The sequence below is a fragment of the Cololabis saira genome, chromosome 8 (genome assembly GCF_033807715.1).
Source record: "Cololabis saira isolate AMF1-May2022 chromosome 8, fColSai1.1, whole genome shotgun sequence".
Classification (NCBI taxonomy): Eukaryota; Metazoa; Chordata; class Actinopteri; order Beloniformes; family Belonidae; genus Cololabis; species Cololabis saira.
Window position 1 is genome coordinate 15,166,011 of NC_084594.1, and position 6,000 is coordinate 15,172,010.

The 6,000-nt window shown below is 36.8% G+C and overlaps 1 long non-coding RNA gene across 1 annotated transcript; it reads left to right on the forward strand.

The window, feature by feature from the left end:
* Positions 1 to 1,728: 1,728 nt before the first annotated feature.
* On the forward strand, positions 1,729 to 4,304 carry LOC133448396 (uncharacterized). The gene is made up of 3 exons (XR_009782966.1): positions 1,729 to 1,827; positions 2,257 to 2,318; positions 2,394 to 4,304. It is a non-coding gene; the product is annotated as an uncharacterized LOC133448396 (long non-coding RNA).
* The last annotated feature ends 1,696 nt before the right edge of the window (positions 4,305 to 6,000 follow it).

Sequence of the window (6,000 nt, forward strand, 5' to 3'; positions counted from 1 at the left end):
TCCCCTCAAGGCAATGACCTCGTAGCTTTTTCTGTCATGCCACACTCGTAAAGGCACCACCTGTTGCTGGCGCATGCTGGGACACTTGAGTTGGGATACTGCACACTTGGCACCATTTCGTCCCTCCTCCCCCTACAGTGTCATTTTACTGGTGACACGAGTCCAATTAATGCTGCTAAATCTGCTGCATTGGGGAGGAAACTGGAGTGCTGTGAAAGAGTATGCTGTAAACCATCTTCTAGTTCTTTTAATTAGCTAGAAAATTCAATACTGGCTGTTTACTTTCTATAGCTCTAATAAAACTCACACCTTGAAGCTCTAACAGTCCTTGCTGGTGTGTGTTCAAACTTTTGAAAGGTTGAGGATGTTTTAAAATGTATGATAATGATAATGGGAGTGGTGAAAAAGCCCCACCTCTGGTTTGACCAAATTCCCTTCTTGCTTCCTAGTTCACAGTAACAATCAGTGTTGACTCCTTTGCATTATTTTTTATCTAGTTTAGTTCCACTGCCAAAAACCTTCACAAATATGTTGCATGTAAAACCTGCAGTAGAAATGCTACTGTTTTCACCCATTTCTTATTTATTTGCTTTTTGAAGCAGGATGAGCAGGTGACTGCAGAAGATTCTGTATATTTTGACAGGCTGATAAATTGGTTGATTTTGTTAAAATTTCTTTTTATTCCGACACTCAAAAAATATATTATAATTCTACCTCTTAACCCTTGTTTATTTGGGCATGGATGCTGTAGACATTTTTCTAAATCAATTGTGTACTGTATGTGTGGGGGGTTTGTGCGTGGTAGGGCATGTTAAAATCACATCATAACATTTAATTTTCTTTTTTTTTCTTATCATACACTATCCGGGTCTAAATTGTTCGGTGATTATCCCGACAAACCTGCCATATGGCAAACCATCAGTCAAGAGTGTTGCAGCCGTGATCTTGACATGGGTGGCATAATTACAACAAAACACTTCTGAAAACATTTTAGTTCTAATTTATTCCACTTAGTTCACCTGCTCAAGTAATTATGAACAAAGTTACTCTCCACTAATGTGCAGTTTTTTAACCGTTAAAGACCCTTCTACATTTCCATTATTTTTATAATCAGCTCGAACAGCGCGGGTGGAAGAGTTTTCTCTCGTGCTTTTCTTTCCGGCAGATGATGGATGAGTTGATCCAAAGTGTCCGACCCAATTCGACCCAGTTCCTCTGCAGCAGGAAACAAGCTTCTTTTGACAATTTAGCTCTCCTCACACACTTGTGAATAGTTTTTTTTGTTCTTTTTACCTCAGGCAGGTTGAGTCCTTTTATTAAATTTTTCAAGAGAGCTTTCAAAATCTTATACATTTAGACACAGTCCTCAACATTCTCCTTCAGATAAATGATCATTAAGCTAATTTCAGTAGTTGGCTGACTTAGTCTTTTGTTTAATTGTTTTTTGCTTCAAGCAAAAACATTTGAGCCTTTATTATAAAATGCCTTAATATGACTGATCTGCCCGACCCGTGGTTAATCCAAAAATGTTCAAACAGGCAGGACAGTCTGGAGGTGAACTGGAACAAGTTCACCCCGTCTCGGTTACCACAAGCTAGCTAACCGATGATGCTGGAAAAAGTTTGCATTACATACTTTTTTTTATTTTTAATCAAATCTTTCCCCCATCAACCCCTTCTCCTTTCAGCTTCTGCTGCTGCCAAGGCTGAAGTCAAACCCACACCCAAAGCTCTAGCCAGCGCTCTAGTTCAGCCACTTTCATCCTGCAGGTCGACACAAAGCCACCTGTAGCAGTCTCTGCTCCTACAACTAGCAGTACAATAAACAGTAATATCCTTTAAATAAGAGTTATTATAATCCTTTAGGTCTTTATTAATTTTTCATGAGTCAATTTCATCAAAACAGCTTAAGTAAGGAGACCTAGACATTTGACACCATAGACTGCAATACTGTTGTCACTTAACAACAACTTATAGTTTTGTACATTTACCCCACGTACAGTTTTATATTTCCAACTTTGGTAATGGTTTTGAATGAACTCATGTTTAGGGGGAACTAGCCCCTCATGGCAGTTTGAGGAACTGCATTTTCCACACTTGAGTTGGCCTTAGTGTTGCACTGATCATAAACGATTAGCTGTAAACACGATCCACGCCGACAGATAAGATGAGGGATGATGTAAACATGGTTCATCTCGTATAATTTTGGCAAGTGTAATTTTGACACTTGCCAACTCTTCTTGCGTTTGTTTTACAGACCAAAACACACCACCTAACATGACAACATCTTCCCCCTGCAGCCGCTGCCTCCTCCAGCAGGTAAGTTAAGCCGGTCACAATTTTCTTAGGAAGTGCTCAAAGAACCAACCTTCAGCTGATCATTTGGTCTACAAGCTTCACAGATACCAGTCTGATGGGACCTGACGGCATCCGTGGGAAACTATCCCAACCCACAGAGACCCCACCCAACAACCCTTATGGCTCAACGCTACCAGATACTCCAGCACACCCTGACTGGCCAGAGTCTTTTTAGGAGCACAGGGAAGACCTGCTTAGTAGCTATTTAGTCAGTGATAATGTTCAGGCTGATTAACACATGGAGATGATGCCATTCAGGACTGAAAAAAGTGTAGTGATCCACTGCATTTATGTATAAATGAAAAAAGGCACTCACCCTGTTTTTATTTAAAATATTTGAGATTCTTCTCTTAAATTTTGAAGATGACAGGAGATCTGTTTTTCAAGTGGTTTGCTTTAACAGACCAGGCTTCCATGCTGAAGTTTACTCCTCAAATATTAGTAATAATTATTCTGTGTAAGTCATATAAAACATTCAAGAACTACAAGCAAATTAGATCTGTTTGTTGACAAATGTAAAGACTAACACAAAAAGAAAAAGTCACAAATAAAAAGAAAATAAATTAAGGGACTCACAGTTACATGAATCTGTGCTGATTAGTAGTGTTTTTAGGGTTTTTAGGTAAGGTTTAGATGGAACTCCAAATAACCTTTAATACACAAAGACTGGTGCTAAAGATAATTGATATCAGATTTTAGAGTTGATGTTAAGGGAGTTCATTACTTTTTTTTTTCATTTTTTATTTTTTCTCTTGGGCTTGCTCTGTCAATGTGCAGAGTTGCCAGCAGGACCAGAATAATACCAGAGGCATGCTCTACCATCAGAGGCTTAAAATAGTTTGTTGGAAACAGATCATCAGTGCTGACCTGCAGCAAAAACCACGCAGGTCAGATTTCTACTGAGTGTTGGGCTGAGTGCAAGACATGAAGGCCTGGTCAGTATTTTGGAACTACATTACAGAGAAGCTGAGGAAAAAGAGTCCTTTAAATACAGTAGATGTATTGTTTATAATTTGAATGAAAGACAAACTTGCTCATCAGATTCCTTGACATGAACTGCCTTATATTAAATGTTATGCTGTGCCACTAGGTGGCATTGTTACGCTTCGTTGAGTTGCACCACATGCCAAGGACAAGCCTTGCTTTAAGTAGGAAATAAGTTTAACATGTGAAAAAAATAAATTATCTAAAAAAAACACAGGGGTCAGGGTCACAATAGACTGACCCTGAATTACAAATTGGTTTTAAGACTCAGATCTTTTTGTGTTGATGCACTTGGTGTGATCTTGACTTATTGATTGTGTTTTGAAATTTTCTCACATGATGATTTGTATCGTAGAATTTGTGTGGCCCTACTCATTAAAAAAAAAGCCAAAGGCATAACCATCTCTGGTTTAGGAAGCGTTCAAAAGGCAGAGACAAAATGAGCTTGCAGCATCAGGAAAGTCCTTTTTCTTACTGTTCGTACTTAGTTATCTCAGAGACGAAACCAACACACTTGTTTTATTTATTCATTTATTTTTTTTGTCATGTAAACTATTTCTGATGTGGATAACATATTGGTGGCAAAAATAAATGATGATTTAAAAGCAGAGATGTATCAAGCACGCAGCTGCAACCACACTTGGTTAGAAAAAGACAAAAATCTATGATTAATAGAAGCCTATTATGCATGTTATTGAGCATTTATATCTACCTTTAGCTTTGATTACAGTCTCTGTGGTGTTTTTTTGATAAAAATGTGTAACATGCACTCAATATCACACTGGTGTTTCTGAGTAAAAACTCTTAAGGGCATATCTTAACATCCTTAATAGTATTGTTGCTTGAATCATACTTACTTCATCTGTGGTTTGTCATATTTTCTCTTGGTTCTGGATCCTAATTGTTTAAAATTTTGAATGCATTCAGAATTTCAGTAATGCTTGTAGCAGTACATTAAAAATATGTGAGCAAATTTATTTGGTTCTGATTTTGTCAGATTTTTTTATTATTTATATTTTATTTTATTCATTGCTTGGGTGCAAGAGATTGTGAAGCACATTCATGTTCTTTTTTTGATTGTATCATTTACATACTGATTAAAAAAAAAGTTATTTAGGAAAAGTAATAAACGGGAAATATAGCAGACTTGTAATCTCATTTTTTTTTCAAAAGTCATCATCATTTTAAACAAATTGGATTTCAATGTTTATCAATAGAACGTATAACTTTTTTAATATTGAGCAGCAATTATTTATAATAATCCACCCTTACGCTAACAAAGGTGTGAATTTCCTCCTTAACATTGTGCCTGTTAAGAAAAGTGTTTATTTTAAAAAAGCCTCTCTCTTTGATATTGTTATTCTGCTCATCAAACTTCAGGCTCTCATCAACAATCATTCCCAGATTTCTCATTACCAGTTAAAACGCCAACATTTGGGAGATTAACATTTGAATGAAAGACTCAATGATAATTCAACATTGTCTTATACTCGTTGAGTGAATCAATGGCACCAAAAGTTTGATGTAATTAACAGCATTTAAGGAGTTTAGTGCATCACTGTAATTTGACTTCATATGCAATGAGATGACACATTATGCTTGGCTGTAACTCCCCTTAAAAGGTAGAAGAAGGCCAAGAATCGATCTTTGTGGTATACCCACAACAGAAAAGCCAGTGATGAGCAGACAATAATTTTACAATTTCCATCTTTCTAGCGCATCATTCCTCCCTTGAAGATTATGCTTAACAACCGTTAGAGCTGGATGGTTCTTGACCCACATTTAGTTGTTTCAGCAACCTTGGTTTGATGCCAAATTAGTAGCAATGCCCTGGTTGATGCATGCATCCTCTCGCTCCCCTGCGCGCTCCGTCACTGCTGAGATGTCTCTGCTACCTGGCAAATTGTAATAATACAGAATAACACAGACAGATTGATGAGACATTTAGGTAAACACATTGTTGTTATTATTATATGTCAAAAACATGTAGGCTACTGATAATTAAGAGGACAAAATTTGGTGCAACAAACAGCTGATTTGAGTAAGCCTAATGTCTAATCAAACGTCCTCTGTTTGAATAGGCATTTCCAAAGTCTGGTTAAAAAAAAAGCCCTGGTTTGAGTTCACATCGGTGTTTTCGTCAAAGATGACGAAAATAATTTCGTTGACGCCACTTTTTTCTCATGGCGATGAGGAGACGGTGACGAGATAAACATAGCTCTTTGACGACATAAACATGTTGAGACGTATGATTTTTCGTTTGAGGGATGAAAATGGACCACATTGTTTGTGTGATGTGTTCATGTATGGATAAATTGTTATAAAAAAATATGCAGTGTGTGTGAATATATACGTTTATGCATGGGCTCCTATAGGCCAATCCTTACTGAAGAAAGACTCCTTGATGTCAGTTTATAAGATTTAATGACAGCAATATGGGAGCCCTGCAGGCACAACAACACAACATAAGTGAACACTAAATACATAACTAACTCAACATAAACATAGTTTACATAAGTGAACACAAAATACATAACTAACTCAACATAAACATAGTAATATATTAGTTGCTAAGAACAAAAGTATAAAAGCATGTTAGGAAAAGGGCATTTTTGTACTGTATTTAATATTTTGACCAAAGCAGAAACACATTGTACAT